Here is a 19,629-nt window from a genome sequence, read left to right on the forward strand (position 1 = left end):
AAGGAAATAAAACTACTACGAGAGCAAGCAAAGACCCCAATTTTGGAACAGGTCTCAAGATCACAAGATCGGTTCAGATGAAGAAAGCCCTTCGGCCCACCTGATCCCATTCGCCCACAAAAGACACAGTCACTGCACTTTACAGGTTATTCTGTGAAGCGCTTCGAGACATCTCGAAGATGTAATAAGTTGCTATATCAAATGCAAGGATTATTAACCTCCCAGAACACCCACCCTACTATCCTCCCATCGCAGCATCAAGCATTTTATTTTTAACGGAGTCTCAGAGGCCCGGCCTTAACCTGTTCGAGTCTGTTTATTTCCCCTCGGGGTAAAGAAAAATTTCCTGGTGCCTATCCTGAAATTGCCCTTTGCAACTCTAAACCTATGTCCTCTTGTTGTACTGCCTTAGTGTATCCTGAAAGGATATAGACTGAGAGGCTGCATTCACACACACACCACACACATGCACAGAAATCCAATACTCCAATCTTAAAGAAGAAAGAGACCGGAGGCAATCAGACCTGGTCAATAGTATTTACTCCCTTACCAGGTTATCCTTAAAACTTTACTATTCTAAAGTAATGGGTTTTATAATCTATCCTGCATGAGTTTACATTCAATAGAAGCTTAGTTACTTGAATATATTTGAATATATTTCACATGTATATGGGACCTTCAAGGTACCCACAATATATTCCCCTCCAAGGCCCTCCATGGCTTTGCCCCTTCCTAGCTCTCCTGCTCCATGTCCCCCACCCAGCCCACCCCACAATCGGCGGTTGGACTTTCAAGCTCTCTGCCCCCACCCTCTGGAACTCCATCTCACATTCCCTTCGACTCGCCTCCTCCTTGTCTCCTTGCCTAAAGATCCTCATCTTCGACCGTGCCTTCGGTTACCCTCCTATCCTCTCTGGCCTACACCCTCCCTGATCCCAACCCCACCCCCCACACAGCTCGGGTCCTAATCCTTGATTGTTCAGCACCTTGGGACATCCTCCCAACATGAAAGGCGCTTTACAAATGTAATTTTGTGTTGTATGTGTTTATGTTTTTTTGAATACCAAGAATAGGTCAAGAATTTAGGGATCAGGCAAAGAGATTTCAGATAAGGAGGTATACAATTTCAAGGACCGGGGGGGGGGGGGGGGGGGAAGGGCGGGGGGTGGCAGAAATGAATTAGATAAACTGTGTGATAACATAACATGTAGGAGCAGGAGTAGGCCATTCGGCCCTTCGAGCCTGCCCCTGCCATTCAGTCATGGCTGATCTTCTAATCTATCTCCAGCTAATAACCTGACGCTGCCTTATCCCCATATCCCTTGATCCCTTTTGCAATAAGAAATCTATCTATCTCAGTCTTGAATATGTTCAAGGACTGAGTGCCAACAGCCCTTTGGGGTAGTGAGTTCCATACATTCACCATCCTTTGAGTGAAGAAGTTCTTCCTCAACTCAGTGCGAAAGGGCTGGTCTCTGATTTTAAGGAAACAATCTCCCACTATCTACTCTATCATGCCCTTTGATGATCTTATAGGTTTGAGTCCAATTCAACAACAACAACAATAAATTACATTTGTATAGTGCCTTTCACATCAAAAGGACACCTTGTGTTATGATTGGAAATGCTGTCTCAGAAGAGGAAAATAGTACTGCTAAACTCTGATATAAGTTTCACTGAAAATTGCCCTTTATGTGCCCCTGTAAAAAGTTCAGTGAATTAGCATTTTTCTTATCCACTGAAGTGTCATTCAAATCAAAGAAACTCATGGAAAAAATAATCAAAGACTCTATTCTGAGAATGCTGGGGTAAGTAAGAGTATACTTGGCACAGTAAACAGCCTGCAATTTGCAGAGCAAGCAATGTGTTCCATCCAAATATACTGACCTCCCCACCATTTACAAGGTTAAGCACATCACTGAGCAAGACATCGAGAGGAATTGGATGGGAAAGATTGGATTTCTAGATGAATATTGGAGCTGTGCTCTTGAAACAAACCTCTTCAGTTGCTGATCTTTTACGAAAGTAGCCAAAACTTTAGAAACAGTTTGACAAAACTGTGGTTGTTCGAGGAGAGGTAGATACGACCCCAGCATAGACTGAGCATGAGAAACCAACAACAAGCACAGTATGCAATACACCAAAGGATATGAAGAAAGGAAATAAGGCAAGGAACAGCAATCTATTACAATTGCAAACTGTATGCACAGCTTGGATGAATCATTAAGTGCAGGCATAACAAACTTCCTCAGTCACTTGTAATGAGAAGCACCGGAATTATTGGCTGCAACTCAGCAGCAAGATGCAGATGGGAAGTCCCTGTTGAAATTCAACACTTTCATCCCTTTAACGTCTTTGGGAGATCACAGGGAATGCACATATGGTGCAAGAGAAGTCTGAGCGACTCTTTCTGGAGGCTCAGACAAAAGCATGGGGCACTGTCGCCTACCAGCATCAGAACTTACATCCACAAATCTTTGAAGCCAGTGACATCTGGAAGCTTGTCCACACCGCTTCAAGCCATTTACCAGCCAAGACTTATGAGTGACACCCAGTCTGGTCGAATCTGTCTCTTTGTATTGGGACGTGGAGACGACACACCCTCCCCTTAAGAAGAGACAGCTGTTTTGGGGCCTGATCGGGCTGCAAGGGAATGGAGAACGTCAGCAACGAGGACAGCAGGTTCTAGGGGGAAGCAGTAACCAGATGCTGCAATCTGAAGGAGAGACTGCGAGGACGAGAGAAAGGAGCTGGGACGTGGCAACTGGGAGCAGAGCAAGTGGTGCAGGAAACTACAAGCAGCCAAAAAAGTTAGTCGTATAACATTTCTACGGGAATGATCCAAATGAGCCGTTCATTCCACACGAACAGTGCGAGTTCAGTTTCTACTCTACATTTTCATGTATGAACGGACATGCTCCACAGAGGGGATAAAGTGGTCACAGAGCAAACTTTCTACCCAACTCAAGTTAAACTTTAATTAGAGGAAACTAGATCACCGCATGAGGGAGATGGGAATAGAAGGGAATGGGAGAGAGAGTGAAGGAAAGGGTGGAGACATGTGTGGAGTGCGCACATCAGCACGGACTGGTTGGGCCGAGTAGCCTGTTTCTGTGCTGTACGTTCTTGTCGATCGATGGGAGCAGCAACAGTATGGGCTGAGTTTGGATTAACTGTATTGGAGATGTCCAAACTGAATTGAGACAAGGCCTTTCAAATTAAGGCTATTAAATAAAATGTTTTTATCTTGAAAATGTGGCCACCCCCACCTTCCCCCTTGCTCGGTGCCCAATCTCACCACTATGCAGCGTTCTGAGACTCTATCCTGCGTGAAAGGCGTTGTGCAACTGCAAGTTGTTGCAGTTGTTGGTGAATAATTTTATTATTACAGGCGTGGAGTCCTGTAGCTCAGTGGTTAGAGCACTCGCTTTGCAAGTGAGAGACCTGAGTTCAATTCCAGGCAGAGCGAAACCTTGGGCAAGTTTCCTTACTCCACACAGAGCCTAATAATAATCCCTCCAAAACCAAAAACAATAATAAATTGGTCATTTTCAATCTACGACTGTTTGTGGGACATTGCTGTGCGCAATTGGCTGCCGCGTTCGCCCACAAATATACAGTCAATTCACTTTACAGTGTGTTCTGTGAAGCGCTTTGGGACGTCCTCCCGACGTGAAAAGCGCTATATCAAATGCAAGGATAATTTAGCACCATGTTTGTATTATAAATTCTACCAGAAAATAAAGAATTTTCAATACCTGTAGTAAAGTCCTCTCACCACTATTCCCCTGACAACAACAGCAGCAACGAAATTACATATGTAAAGCGCCTTTCACGACGGGAGGACGTCCCAAGGCGCTGAAGGAGCCTGGTGGGGGTGGGGGACTGGGTTGGGGTGATGGAGGGCAGAGAGGTAGGAGGGCGGCTGAAGGCACGGTCGAAAAGGAGGCTCTTGAATCGTGCCTTGAAGGAGGCAAGGGAGGGAGCAAGGTGAAGGGATTGTGGGATGGAGTTCCAAAGGATGGGGGAGGCAGAGAGGCTGAAAGCCTGGCTGCCGATGGTAGGGCGGGTAGGGCGGGAGACATGAAGCAGGCCAGAGCCTGCTGAGTGGAGGAAGCGGACAGGTTGATAGGGCGTCAGCAGGTCAGAGATGCAGGAGGGGGCAAGGCAGTGGAGGGCCTTGAAGGTGAGGACGAGGATTTTGAACTCGATCCTCTGAGGGATGGGGAGCCAGTGGGCAAGGGTGGGGTTGATGGGGTCACGGAGTCTGGTGCGGGAGAGGACATGAGCTGCAAAGTTCTGGATGATCTGCAGCTTGTGGAGGGAAGCTGACAAAGTCTAGTGAATCCTTTTCCTCCCAGGGTTACCTTGATGAATGTGAAGTGGTAGTGCATTGGGAGACCCCGGTTAAATATCTGCCAATTCATTATCTGTGTAGCCGTGGTCTTGAGCCAGCAAATGACAAGACTGCAGGACCGATATTTTCTCAACGACCCCAAAAAATAAAAAAATGGATGATCATTTCGGGATGCGCGAAAATATTTTTAGATTGTCCAATATTTTTGTCACACACACACACATTCGCAGGCACGCACGCACGAACGGACGGACGTGTAAGCATTGACTTGACGTTGACAAGCCACGGATTTGAAGAAAGGGATATTGTTTCTTTTAATGGGATTTGCTGGGAAAAGAGTAAAAATAAAACCCATCTAATCAAGTTCGGTTTTTATGAAATGGAAAGAAAAGCAGCTCCTCGGAGGGTTAACATTACGAAATTAAACCGTTTGTTTTCTCAGAGAAAATCAAATCCTGCAGGTTGCCACCTCACCCACCTTTATTGCATTGGGAACAATAAACCTCTGGCAGGACTCAATAGAGTGCAATTTGTATTTTATCAACGTAGCAAATTTGCTCCCACAGACAGTGGAGGCGAATAAACTGCTGCACTATTTATGGTCTTTGTCTGCACTTGTCCACTCGCCTGGAAAAGATCTTATTCCTGGAGGCTGCTCTTCCTGTTCTGTCACCGTACTTCACGGGGAAGCTTCGGGGAATACGTGTGGTTTTATAGTTCCTGTCTTCTCGATATAATTAGGCATATTTTCTCAACAGCATCCCGGCGTATAGGAGAGTGGAAGGACTCCTATTTCATTCCTATACGATATGTGCTTCATCAATACCCTGTTGAGATGATGCCTTTGATTTGCATTTCACATGATTATCTCTCTGTCACCCTCGTGTCATTCCATTGTAATATCACTGTTTAACCTTTGCGGTAGCATTATCTCACCAGTACATTACCGTCTCTGCACCTGTACATTACCATCTCTGCCCACATCGCTTCTCCATTATAAATTCATAGAGTTGCTGAAAATTGATAAGAACTCAATTCAGTATCAGAAAAAAACTTCCTTTGACACTGAAAGATGACTTACCTTCTTCGGGCTGAAATTGTAGTTTAACATTTGTTAGTTGCTTTCTCCTTGTGATCAACAGTGAATTTGCAGGCAGATTCCAAATCTGGCCAGAAAAGCTTGCAAGAGCCAACACTCTCTTAAAAAAGAGAATCCATGGGTTGAATTGGAATACAAATAACAATCGTTGCATTTGATATGGTCGCTTATCACGTCGTTGAGGCGTCTCACTGATTGACTGTGTATTTTGTGGGCGAAACATGGCAGCCAGTAGCGCACAGCAACATCCCTCAAACAGCCGTGGAGTGAGTGAGTGACCCATTTTATTTGGGGGGATTGTCGGACAGGAATCAGGAGAGAGAAACTCCCTACTCTTTTCACATAGTGCCATGGGATCTTTAGCATATAGGGCCATGAACAGGCAGGTGGGACCTCGGTTTAAAATACTTAAGAGGAGCTAAAGAGTTCCACAGTCTTTAGTTTTTGTGGCCAATTGCGCTCAGTAGTGTCTCACCAACAGACGTGAATTGAGTGACCACATTTCTTTTTGCGCGGGGGGTGGGGGATATTTCCTCCGGAAAGCGATCCGCCAATCGACTAACAAACTGGTTCCTACTTACTGATAGGTAAGCAGAGGCGTGTGGAGTAAGGAAACTTGATTAAGGTTTCGCCCCATCCCGGTCCTCTCGCTTGCGAGACGAGTGCTCTAAACTGCTACTCTACGGAACTCCACAATGGGAATCTGTAGGTTGAATGGCTGCAACTCCTGTTGCCGTCCTATTTGCGCAGGGTCCTCTTCATTCGGGGAATGTGGAGGTTGCGCTTCAGTCAATGTCAATATTGTTCTCCCGCTGATGGGAGAATGGAGGGATGGAGACTCTCACAGATGTTTAGACCCTCCGCATTTGTTTGGTCGGTCGCTTGCAAGACATAAAATGATAAATTGTAGAGCTGCGCACGAAGCTCCAGTTAGTAGCACACTCCTAGCTCTATATCTAATTCACGCAATAAAAACAATTTGTAAGGACCAGTGCAAGACCAGCTCTCAGTCAAGACCTTAGAAATAATAGAACGAAAAAGGTGGACCGAGATGATATTAATTCAAGGTCCCAATGTGGGCCTTGAACCCGCAACTTTTGGACATGGAGGCGAGAGTGCTACCGACTGAACCAGGCTGACACTTGATATTGAACAATATCCATGAAGGGCAACTCAATTGAACGTAGAAGGCAGGAAAGGAATAAGATGGAACACACAGGAATGAAGAAACTCGGCATTTTGAAATTTCATGATATGAGGATGATGCGTACTGACCCCTGGTGAATGCTCCTCCACATTTTAAGAACCATATTTTTCTCTGTCTCTCTTCCACATCCACTGCTGATACTTGACACTGCTCTGCTCGCCCCATTGTCGTACGGACTGTAAATATTGTATAGATTTTCTGCCAGAGGTAGCTATTAGTCTGTCAGAGCTATAGAAATAATAACACGTGAGTGTGGTTAGGGTTATACCTGGTCTATTCACACACTGGCCCTTCTTTCCCCTGCAGTCACTTTAATATTAATAACTGGAGCACATCTCTTTACTCAACAATATTTCTACAAAGAAAAGTGTTCCCAGTCATCTTACGTGGAGGGTTGAAGTCAAGGCAAGTGTGAATGTGTGTTCCCTGGGATTCTGAAAGTGTTGTATTTATCACACAAGATGCGGAACATAATCCTGTAAAAGTTTATGGTTCAGCATCAAGGACAAGCTCATTGCAATCTCAGCAGAGCTCTATAATACACTGCAGAAGTCTCTCGACGAGAGTATCGCACGAGTTGTTTAGACAAGCAGACTACGCACTTTGCAATACACAGCGCGGTGAATAGATGTGAATAGATAGCCCTGCGATAGATGTTTGCTTATAGTATTGAGGATGTGCAGCGAGCACCATCAGACTCTAAATGCAACAACAACAACCACAAGATTCCATTTATAGAGCGCCTTTCACGTCGGGAGGACGTCCCAAGGCGCTGGACAGTTGGGTTAGGATGCAAATAGTTACCAAAGTCGAGCAGTTTCTACCAATTGAAAATTGTGTCTTGAAAGCTCCGATTCACTCCCCTGCATGAAGTGCGCTGTATAAATGCAAGTTGTTGTTGTTGAAATTAACAAGCCCCTGCAGTTTCGAGATTCAAAGAGACGTATAGATCTTGCGATATTGGCTCTCAGCTTATACTATAACTGCGTTGCGTAACTCCTTGTGTGCAACCACGAGGAACCAACTCTCAGCCCCTGTGCCTTACTAAGCAACGTAGAAAGAGTTCTCTACGAGTGCGTGTGTATATGTGTGTGAGCAAGTGAGTCGATGGGTGAGAGAGTAGGGAGACTGTTGAGGTGCAAGACAAGGTACCGGAGAGTGGAATGGTTAGGCCAGCTGTCTTTTTCCCTTGTTCTATATATATCACTTTATAAAACTGACATTTCAGAATAACTGCTTTGTAAAGTCACCTTTTCATATGTACTGGACTGACCCTTCGAATCTATTTTGCCTTTCTCTGAATCAATGTCTGGAGTGTAGAAATAATCATTTAGACCCCAGGGTTCTTATGACCTTTGTTATTGTAAAATACTGCAGCTTTGCAGCCAACCGCAGCCAAGATTAATTTGGATTGTGCGCAGCTGCTATGCGAGGTGCGGTCTCTCACAATAAAATAACTCCTCACCTCAGGCCGAGACATGCTGGCCTGAGGTGTAACAAATGTGCACGTACCCCGAGCTGGTGCAAGACTGTTCATCACTCCTTTGACATTCAGTCAACGAAGAGAGGTGACCAGGGTTGGGCAAATTAAGAAACGTTGGTTGCAACTTTTTAAAATATACTACTGTATAAAGGTTTGACTTATATATTCATCCGACTCCAGTTATTAAACTTATTAGAGAAGTCCAACATGCATTTTATTTATATATCCATCTCACTCAAGCTATTAACCTTACTATAGAAGACCAGAGTACTTCTCTTTATTAAAAAACATTAACAAATTGGGAGTTCAGAAGCTTTTTGAAGACTTAGGGGACAGAAATTCCAGCTGGGTCTAGATTTCAGAACATGCAGAATTTGGTAAATTATTAAAATATAGCCTCGACTTCTTAGCAAATTTTCTAAGCTCTTTTAAGAAACTACAGCAAACCACCTTTAAAGTCAAAGCGTTACTCAATACCTTTTTTTAACCCAAGTTCTGGATGGTCTGAAATGCTGACAAAGTAGAGGGAAACCAAACCCAAGTGGAATTTCTACCCTCTGAGTTTTAGTAGTTGAAAGACAGTAATAATATTCCCCGCATTTGATATACCACATCGTTGAGGCATCTTAAAGAGCTTCACGGAATATACTGTAACGTTTAGTGGCTGTGTATTTTGTGTGCGAGAGGTGGCAACCAATTGCACACAGTGGTGTCCCACAAACAGTCGTGGATTGAGTGACCACATTATTATTATTTTGGATGGATTATTACCCCCGGAAAGCGTTCCGCCCATCAACTACCAACCGATTACTACCCACAAGGCTGGATGGAAAAAAGGATATTCAAATCACGATGCTTCAACGAAAACATTTGAAAGTTGTACTTAAACCTACACGGAAAGAGATTTTCTGCAGTGAATAATGAAGCCGATTAGGTTATTAGAGTCTCTTGCCTAGAGGATCCACATTCAGTACAACCTGCTGCTGTTCACGGCTCCCTGCACAAACATGCTTGGCTCCGAGCAGCTAAGGGAGCTTCTCCATTCCAGTAATAAAGCTGATGGGTAAAGGCATGTACAGTGACCAATCAATGTTTCACGTGGCATCTCTCTGGTACGAAACAAAATGATGACAAATTACTGTTTTGCAGTCGTTCCAAATATTGTGAAAATGTAACTAGGTCGTAAAATCAGAAGGTGAAAGGTGCGTGTGTTTTGTGTATTTTCCAATTGATATTTATTGAAGACAATTGGCCCCTGTATGATGTGTTTGTTTTTGTGGGTACGTGATATAGGGTCTTTGAACTCGTACGTCTAGGCTGACGATCCAATGCAGGGCTGGGGGAGTTTGCACTGCATTGTCGGAGGTGCCGTCCTTCGGATGAGATGTTAAGGGTCCCGTCTGCCTGTTTAGGTGGACATTAAAGATCCAACCGCGCTGGTCGTAAAGAGAAGGGAGTTTCTCCTGGTGTCCTGGCCAACAGTCAGTTCGATAAAATTGGCTGCCATATTCGCTCACGAATGCACAGTCACTTTACAGCAAATCCTGCCAAGCACTTTACATAAACTCTGCTCTCTAGTTCGGATGCTATGGAATCATTACCGCACAATGCAAACGCAGTACTGTCAAGGCGGGCAAGCTTCAGAAGACTGCGAAGCTTCACCAGTGTTGCCTTGCAGGAAAACTGCAGGCATCACAGATGTTCCCCTTCCAATTACATTCAGACCACTGAACACAATGCCATCAGGCAATATTGTGCTCTCATTTCCACTCCGCCTCTCCCGCTCCCCTTTCCCAAACAAAAAACTTTTCCAAAAAAAAACTGACAACGAAATCCAAGGGCAAGCAAAGTTTAAAGGTTCGACTCCAATTTCCCAGGCTTTCCTGTTGTATTTGGGGGTTCTCCTTGCTCACTCTCTGAGGTGAGCTCTCTGGGACATTACCCTGTGTGAGGAAAGCTATATAAACACAAGTTATCCTTGTTGTTGTTGTTGTTGAGGTCTCCTCAAGTCCTGGGACCTCGCCAACCTGCACCAAATCCTGCCCGAGCCAAACAATTAATGTACGCACCCAGAAATAATAAAAATAATTATCCTTACATTTGATACAGCGTCTTGACACGTCGTTAAAGTGTCTCAAAGCGTTTGACAGAATACACTGTAAAGTGAATTGACTGTATATTTAGTGGGTGAAACGCGGCAGCCAATTGCGCACAACAGTGTCCCACAAACAGTCGTGGATTGACTGACCTTTTTTAACCAATTTCCCAGGTCTTGGAGGGATGGTTTAGAGGGAAGGTCTTTAATGGGCTGCCAGCGGCAGTGAAGGTAAACTAAACAATCACTTTATAAGCTGTTGCTTCTTATCTGGCTTTCAACAGGAGACATCACAGGTAGATTGGCATCAATTTTTCAACAAACCATACTAAGCAAGTGATTCCTGGTCAGATGGGTAGATTGTTATATTGGTGTGTCCAGGCCACCAAAGCAGCAACTACAAAAAAAATGTTCAAGGTTTTACTCCGCACCTTTGCTCGGGTTGATTTTATGGACCCCACAACAGTATTTGAAAAGAGAAGGGAGTTTCTTCCATCTGCCAGATACCTTGGTTGCTCACTCCATGGATAGTTGTGGGAATTTGCTGTGTGGGAAACGGCTGATTTATTTGCCCACAGATATGGCACATTTGACACCAAAATTTAGAGAAGGGAGTTTCTGCTGGCGTCCTGGCCATCAATCCCCCAAATGAAATTGCTCATTTGTTTGATGGCTGTTTGTGGGACACTCCTGTGTGCAATTGGCTGCCGGGTTTCGCCCACAAAATACACTGTCAATCCACTTTGCAATATATTCTGTGAAGCGCTTTGAGACGGGTCAACAACCTGGTGAGGCGCTATATCAAACGCAAGGATTATTAGTATTGTATTTTTTATTATTATCATCCATTTGAATGGGGAAGGTTATCGGTTTTCTGGCTGGTGTTTACGGCAATGGTTTGAAACATTGCTTCTGGCCCCTTATACAATCTCTGTCATTCACACAAGGACTAGACAGCCCACTCCACTCGCAGTGGTAAAACTACGTTTCAGATGTCTGGATCATTCACATTCACACATTGCAGTGCATCGGCAAGAGGGTCTGCCAATTTGCCTTGGCAAGGCTTTGTCCTCTACTCTATCGGCGTGCACAGAGGATGTATGGGTAGACCATCCCAAGGAGAAAAAGAGAGCGTTCAACAGCAGGCGATGGCTTTGTCTCTTCCTGGCTCCTGTCGGAAGCTGTGTCTGTGGGAGTCAGTGAAACACATGGGAGCTCGTTCAACAATACTTTAACAGATGGTAGTCTGTTAGAGACCAGAACACATGTTACCCCACGTTTCATTGTTGGCTGCGCAAGAGGGAGCACAGTAAACCCAGGAGTCTTTTACTCTCCATTGCCTCTGACAATGGTTTTAACAAAAATAGCTGCACAGGTTTCTCTTCAGCCACCTCCTGAGGTTTGAGATGGTTGTTTGGAGCCAACTATTGAGGTTGAAGGTCCACTTACATCTTTCAACTGAAATTTTATCCTGGATCCTTACTCCACACCCATAACTCTGTTTATCCAGCAGCAAGCTGGAATCCGCCTGTTAGTCAATTGGCAGATCGCTTTCCGAGGGTAATAATCCCTCCAAAATAATAATAATGTGATCACTCAATCCACGATTGTTTGTGGGACGTCACTGTGTGCAATTGGCTGCCACATTTCGCCCACAAATCACACAGGTCACTTTACAGTATATCCTGTGAAGTGCTTTAAGATATCATGAAGAAATGAGATGCTATATCAAATGCAAGCATTCTTATTATTATTATTATCCTGTATGGGGCCTTCAGATTATCTGAACACGAGACTCTCACACAGTTACTTTGTGGAGTCCTGTAGCTCAGTGGTTAGAGCACTCGCTTTGCGAGCGAGAGACCTGAGTTCAATTCCAGGCAGAGGGCGAAACCTTGGGCAAGTTTCCTTACTCCACACAGAGCCTAATAATAATCCCTCCAAAAACCAAAAAAAACAATAATTAAATTGGTCATTTTCAATCTACATTGTGTGGGACATTGCTGTGCGCAATTGGCTGCCGCGTTCGCCCACAAATATACAGTCAATTCACTTTACAGTGTGTTCTGTGAAGCGCTTTGGGACGTCCTCCCGACGTGAAAAGCGCTATATCAAATGCAAGGATTATCATTATTATTATTATTCAGATTATCTGAACACGAGACCCTCACACAGTTACTTTACAGCAAATCTTGTGAAACGCTTTGTGGCATTTTTGAGGATGGGATAAGGCGCTATACCAAACACGAAGATTATTATTATTATTATTGTTGTCAAAATGAGTAAAGATCACCTAGAGCTGTGTCTGCAGAACCCCATGCATGCATTTATGCAGGGGAGGATTTTGAACCCTCGTTGACCTATCCTGTTTAAAGACTCACCCAATCCAGGGCGACTAATCTGGGCGGAGGACATCAAATTGGGCCGAATGGTTTATCCGCAGAAAATTGGCAGACTTGAAATCGAACGCTAACTACTGGATATAGTGCCGAAAATCCAGACTTGTATTCATCTAATTGGCGCTACATTCTCAAAGTCAGGACCCCTAATAACCAGAGATAGAAAAGGATTGCAAGTTCCCTGCCCAAGTTCAATTCAAGCTTCGTTACAAAGACCGTCTCCCATGGCAACCTCACCTCTCTGATTTAAGGCGTGAATACGATTACGATGGGTAGCAGACTTCCTTTTGTCAAGATGCTGAGTCACATCCTGAACACAAAGCCATCGCTGTTTTGACACGTGGGCTTATTGTTGGGTATATTCGACACTGTGACGTTCAGTTTTTAACATTTCTAACCAGTTCTTACTGGCAACAACCAAAGTGCACAGAGTTCAGTGAACTGCCAAGAGATACACTCGGCCTTCAGGTGCAGACGGAAGATAAGAGGTAACCGCCCAGCAATGTGGACCCTGCTGCCACAAGCTGCGGTTGAAGCCAAAAGACATACATCACTGTATTCAAGAGAAAGCTCAATGCACACATGAGAGAGAAGGGGAGAGAGGGGTGTAGAAGAGGGGAATAGGAGGGGAAGGGGCTCTTGTGAAGGATAAAACCAGCAATTTACTGATTGGGACTGAATGTCCTGTTTCTGTGCCATATTACTCCATACAACTCTAATTGGCAAAGGACAATTGGATTTCTCAATCATCATTAAAACACTTTACAGCTCTGTCAACCTGCTGTATTGATAGATTTATAGCCAACAAATAACGCACTAATGGTCAAACAAGCAGTAACTCTGCTCATTTAGCAACAAAACCATGAATAACAAAACACATTTCCAACTCAGCAGCTTATTTTACTGCCAGCAGTAATTTAAGCCTTCCAATGCGAAATACATTCAAACAATGCAAATGGCCACCATTAATAAGAACATAAGAACATAAGAATTAGGAGCAGGAGTAGGCCATTCGGCCCTTCGTGCCTGCTCCGCCATTCAATAAGATCATGGCTGATCTTCTCACCTAACTCTGATTACCTGCCCTATCCCCATTAACCAGAAACAAACCAGATACTTTTTGAGTAAAAACGACCCTGTTTGTGTAGCATCTGAACCAGAACCAACTGAGGAACATTTATAAGCCACAACATCTTTGACAGGGCAAGCTTTAACAATCTTGGGTTTGGCAACCATTGTGTGATCTCTGATCATTTGAATTTCTGGGTATTTTCCTTACCTTAAACCGAAGCTACAGCAAAGTATTGTGTTGGATACCTCCCTGTCCCATCGGTTTCTGGAACAGGTGTCGTGTGTTATGTTTTCCAATTAGGTCCCAAGAATATATTGGTCTAAAAGTGGCTTGCAATCTGCCTGTTAAAATCCCAAGTTCAATTGCCTCCCACAACAATGTCACACCTCACCTACAAAATACACCTTCACTGTACAAATTCCACGAGACGCTTGCTTTGCAATTTGCGCACTTAGAAAAGTTGAGTGAGCATTCTTGCGATTAATCTCACGACATGTATTTGTTGTTGTCCTTTTGTTTTGATAGAATCAGAGCCGCGAAAAAAAAAAAGAAGTCGCTGGGGAAGGAGATATCAAAGCCCAAATGAAAACAAATGGTTTCGACAAAAAAAATTGGACAAAAACGACGGTTTGACAAATTCAAAATAAAATCCACTCGCACAGCTTGTTTAATTGCAGTTTTCATTTCGGGGGCAATAATCAATCAGCGTTGTGTTAAACCTTTGCTGGAGAATGCTTCTGAACAGCAAGGTCAGCAAGCATTGCCTTGCTGCCAAAGTCACCATTTTCCACTTGGCATCAGGCAGGTGGTAAACTATTATTGTATGTTGGAACGAGACTTTTCTTAAGACCGGATTCATTGCAATGAAACTTGCTTCAACCGAGTATCACATCTTCCTCATATACAAACCATAATCGCATTCCTTGCATTTGATTCAGCGCCTTACACATCAGAAGGATGTCTCAAAAGCACTTCACCAGACTGAACAGTGACTTGCATTTATCTACGTAAGCGTCCTTCACTCGGGGTAGCTTCCCAGAGGGCTTGGGGTAGTTCGTGGGTGATCCTCGCAGCCATTTTGCGCACAGCTTTGTCCCACAAACAGCCGTGAAGCGATTGACCAATTTTTATCTGGGGCCAGGACAACTAAGAGAAACTCCCATCTCTTTTCAAGTTGCGTTGTGGGATTTTCAACTCCCACCCGAACAGGCAGAGGGGATCTGGGGCTTGAATGTCTCATCCGAAGCACGGCACCTCTGACAATGTTGCGCTCCCCCAGCCTCGCATCTGGGCGTCAGCCTAGACTAATGCAGGCCCAAAGTTCCAACGTGAGGGCTTGAACTCCCCAGTCTTCTGACTCGGAGATGAGAGTGCGACCAACTGAGCCAAGCTGACAGGCGTGTCCTGTTCACATCTGCAAATCTCTCCATGACACACGTTCCAAAGAATTTCAGTCGGGGCTTTATAATTGGACAAGTAAAGCAGAAACACATCCCCCGAGGGAAGGAGAGAGAAAATCAAAAGCACAGTCAACGCACTAATCTTTCCGGCGGTCCTAACGACCGGTTACAGAGCAACGACAGCAGGTAGCTGCGCATCTCTTGGCTGAGGCAAGGTGGTCGACATAGAGGGGACGACAGGTCAGGAGGAGAAAAGAAAGTAATACGTGGAATTAACATTTTTTAAAAAAAAATACAATTAGGGAATGGAACTATTTTCGACGGTTTGGCGTGGAAGGTTTCATCGCACAATTGCTCAGCATATACCAAGGTCTCAAAATATGATGGTGAATGAGCATTTGTTTTATTTGACATCGTAGAAGGTTGACCGTAAAGGGAAACTTTGGTCCCAATGTGCCTGCGTTGATGATGCTCCCCTCACTGGAGCTATCAACTCTAATCTCGTTCCCCTGCTCTTACTCTATGAAACTGCTCGATGATAAATGAACCTGCCTTTTGATAAAAGGATTGTTGCCACACCTCTGGGACCTGCCTTCATATCTATCTCGGGCTGATGGGATAATAGATGGCCTGGTCCATTGGCTGGAGAAATCTAAGATGAAATGAGTTTGAGGGCAGCTCAAATCGGATTCATTGTGTATCTCATAGAACAACGATGTCCAATTCAGTTCAAATTGACAATCCCAGGGAGAGGTCATAAGAAATGACTGATGCGAGAAGTGGGAAAATGCCACACAGGTCTCACAGAGGGTCACTTCTTTTGAAGTTGCAGCTTAACGCACTTTGATGCGATGGGGATGGGAAAAGAGCAGAGAGATGGCTTCACTCTTTAAGTTTGGCATTTGAAGTGAACACAAGGTGGTACAGTAGAAAGGTGTTGACGTCACCAGCAGTATCACCAGTCACCTTGCTGAAGGCTAAAAAAAACCCACTAGAAAACACAGATCAAGAAACATCCCTGTGAAGTTACACAAAGCCACGCAGCTCTCTGCATAGTTATACTCTTCGTAACTTTCAAAACTTTCAGCTTCAAAAAACGTTCCAAACAGCAGATCGGACTTTTCGGTAACTTCATTTTTAATCATCTAAACAGTAAATCCTGCAATTTGTTTGAAGCGATAACATTCCAAAAAAAGAAAACATTCCACAGACAGAAGATTTGGACCCAGAGAAACATTTAAATACTATTTGTTTGTCGACAAATACACAGTGTTATTAAACCTGAGATGCACTTTGGGATGTTTCGATGATGCGATAAGATGCCATGTCAACTAGGCTTCTTCAGTCTTGGGAGATGATCTCTCATAGGGGACCTTTGTAGAGGTGTATAACGTTTTAAATGGGATTGAAAAAATAAACCTGGAACAATACTTTAGCATGCACCGAGACAGTAGAACAAAGTGGCGTAGGTTTAGAGTTGCACAAGGTAATTTCAGGATACCGGCATATTTGTTTTTACTCAGAGAGTAATTAACAACTGGAACAGGTTGTCAGGAAGGGTATTTGAGGCCAGGACACTGGCTACAAAGCCATACATTTTGATGCTGTGATGGGAGGGGGGTAGGTGAATATTCTGGAGGGATGAGAACCAATCTTGTGATCCTGCGAAATGCAAAGATTGTTATTAAACACCAAATATCTCACTGTAAATTGATAACACTTTCCTTACAGCCCAGTTCTCAGAACATTGATGTCAATATCATTATACGATATGATGGAAAGTAACAGAGACCTGTTCAGCAAATAATCCTATGTTCAGAGACATTCCATCAGCATTAAGGTTTTAATAGGTTCAATTTTAATAATCAAATAAACAGTAAATCCTGCAATTTTTTAAGCAATAAAATTTGAAATATAAAACAAACTGGAGAAATAGCCTTTGGCTCAGAGAAAGGTTTTAAATACCATTAAACTTGACCTCATTCGAAAAGCAGTGCACTATTAATCATGGTATTGAAACACACTGATTGTCCTTTTTCAGATGGAGAGACTCAATTCCATAATTTCTAAGGATTGTCTGCTTACCCCTCTCTCTCCATTCCAACACCCCTCACCACTTCCATTTCTACTCTTTCCAAGAGCCAGCAGTCATGATGGACCAAATGATAGCTTTACTCTGTGCTGTAATTTTTTTTGATCCGGAAACCCATCAACATTCTTAAGAGTATCCAAACTAAGTTGAGAATTTCATGCGTCCCACCAAACATGGAAATTCCAGAGATAGTTTATCGGAATGGAATGAGTTCTCTCTCTCTCTCTCTCTCTCTCCCTGGAGGGATGCATCCTGCTTATTTAATTCCAGAAAGTATTAGGCGCAGGTTGGCAAGATCTAAGGCTTGGAGACCCCAGAGGGTGAGTTGGGGGTAACTGCTGGAGTCTGACCAGCTAAAAACGCACAGCTTGTCATTGATAACTGTGCTGTAAATTTCTCTCAGACCTACTTTGGGGTAGAAACTCTTTCCCTTGTTCCTTCCCAAAAATACAATGGAAAATTGCTTATGAAAGGACTTCTTTGAAGGTTAGGACAAGGGTGGTTGGTTAAGTTACTCTTCGTACGTTTGGGGAGGCAAAAATTCAATTCCCTGCCTAGTCGCCTGTTATAACAAAATTACAGTTTGAGTGGGGGAAATTATAGCGTTTGACCTCTGACCAGGCTCTAATTTAACAGATGCAAGGCTTTGGTGATTGATTAATTATTAGCGGCTCAGATATTGTCATTAGCGCTCTGAATCAGTGCTGCAGATGAAATTGCGGCATTGGTCTGATTAATGGTCCCGGTCTTAAATGAGTTTTCTGTCCTTTTGCACTAGTACTTTTGTTGCTGTGTGACGGAGACTGGAATAATTTTGCCATTTCCAATGATTAAAGCAAATAGATTTCCTCTCTATCTTTCTCTCTCTTTTTCTCTCTCTCTCTCTCTCCTGCCTTCATTATCTTGAAATCTAGATTGACTCATATCTCAGAGAGAATGGCACGGTGGAGACTTGAACTGCCGATTCACTGAAATGTTACTTCAAGGAATTGTTTTTCGGTGTCAGCCTGGGTCAGTCAGCAGCACTCTCACCACTGAATCAGAAGGTTATGGGTTCAAGCCTCAGCTCAGGATTTTTAATTCATAGTCGAGGCCAACACTCCATTTTAGTATTGAGGGAGGGTTGTATTGTGGGAGGTGCCGTCCTTCGGATGAGATGTTACACTGAGGTCCCGTCTGTGCCTGTTCAGATATGCATTACAAATTCCATGGCAACTACTTGAAAAGAAAAGGGAGCTTCTCCCTGTGTCCTGGCCAACAATCTCTCGCACATAAATATTGCTAATTCGCTTCACGGGTGTTGGTGGGACATTGCTGTGAGAAAACTGGCCGTCGGATTTGCCTCCGAATACACAGACCTTGCACTTTACAGTAAAATCCTGTGACGCACTTGGAGTCATCTCAATAACATGATAAATAAAGATCAGTAGAACGCCAGATCAGAGGAAGTCTGAGATGAATAAACCCACAACCAAAACAGAACAGACGACAGTCTTACAGGTGACATGGTGGCTCATGTTTCAAAATGGTCTCCTTTCTCTTTTAGGTGCTTTCCAACCATTTTCCGCCCAGATTTTCAAAGGGCAGAAGTCACTGAGCACAACCAAAAGGTACCCTGGAGGTATTCGGAACTCCTTCACCTGGAACGAATGACGGTCACCTCTTCTCTTGCGATTCCTGCCAGATGTTAGAGTTGTGTAAAATCCATTCCCAATTAAATATTAAAACATATCCTCTAGTAAAGCACCTTTTTTTAAAAAAAACAAATGCCATCAATTAGAACAGGCAGGGAAAACCGTGCCTTCTGTAACCTAGGATAGGAAGTGCTGGCACAAAGAAACAAATTTCTTTAATAATATTGATCGGTTCGCATGCCTGACAACACAATCTCCTCTGGGATCAGTTAAGCACATACTTTAGAACACAAGATCTATAAAAGCCGGGAACAAACGTGGCTAATGACTTGAGCTTCTAATTTGCTATTTTAAGGCTTCATCGGAATCTGAGAGTCCTTTATTCGAATGGTCCATACATCATCATGTCGAGAGCCACCTTCTGTTTAAACTGCTGAGAGACACAGTTTACACTTTGGGAAGGAAGCAGAATTTTAATTCATAGGCACTGTTTCCGGGGGAGGGGGGTTGGGCCAGGAGAAAATACTTATTTAGAACAATAATAATTGTTTTGTTTTGGTTGGGAAGACATCTCAAAGTGCTTCTCAAGATTTACCGGTGTTTTGTAGGTGACAGGACCAGCCACTTTGCACACAACAATGTCCCATAAACAGCCATGAATCGAATGCCCAATTTTATTTGGGGAACTCGTGGCCAAGACAGTCTTGATGGTTAGGGATGAAATGGCATCCCTGAAAAATTGTGACCTATCTTTGTCTCTCAAACACTGATCAGCCTGATGCGCATTTCCA

Source organism: Callorhinchus milii, unplaced genomic scaffold (genome assembly GCF_018977255.1).
Source record: "Callorhinchus milii isolate IMCB2004 unplaced genomic scaffold, IMCB_Cmil_1.0 Scaffold19, whole genome shotgun sequence".
NCBI classification, from domain to species: Eukaryota; Metazoa; Chordata; class Chondrichthyes; order Chimaeriformes; family Callorhinchidae; genus Callorhinchus; species Callorhinchus milii.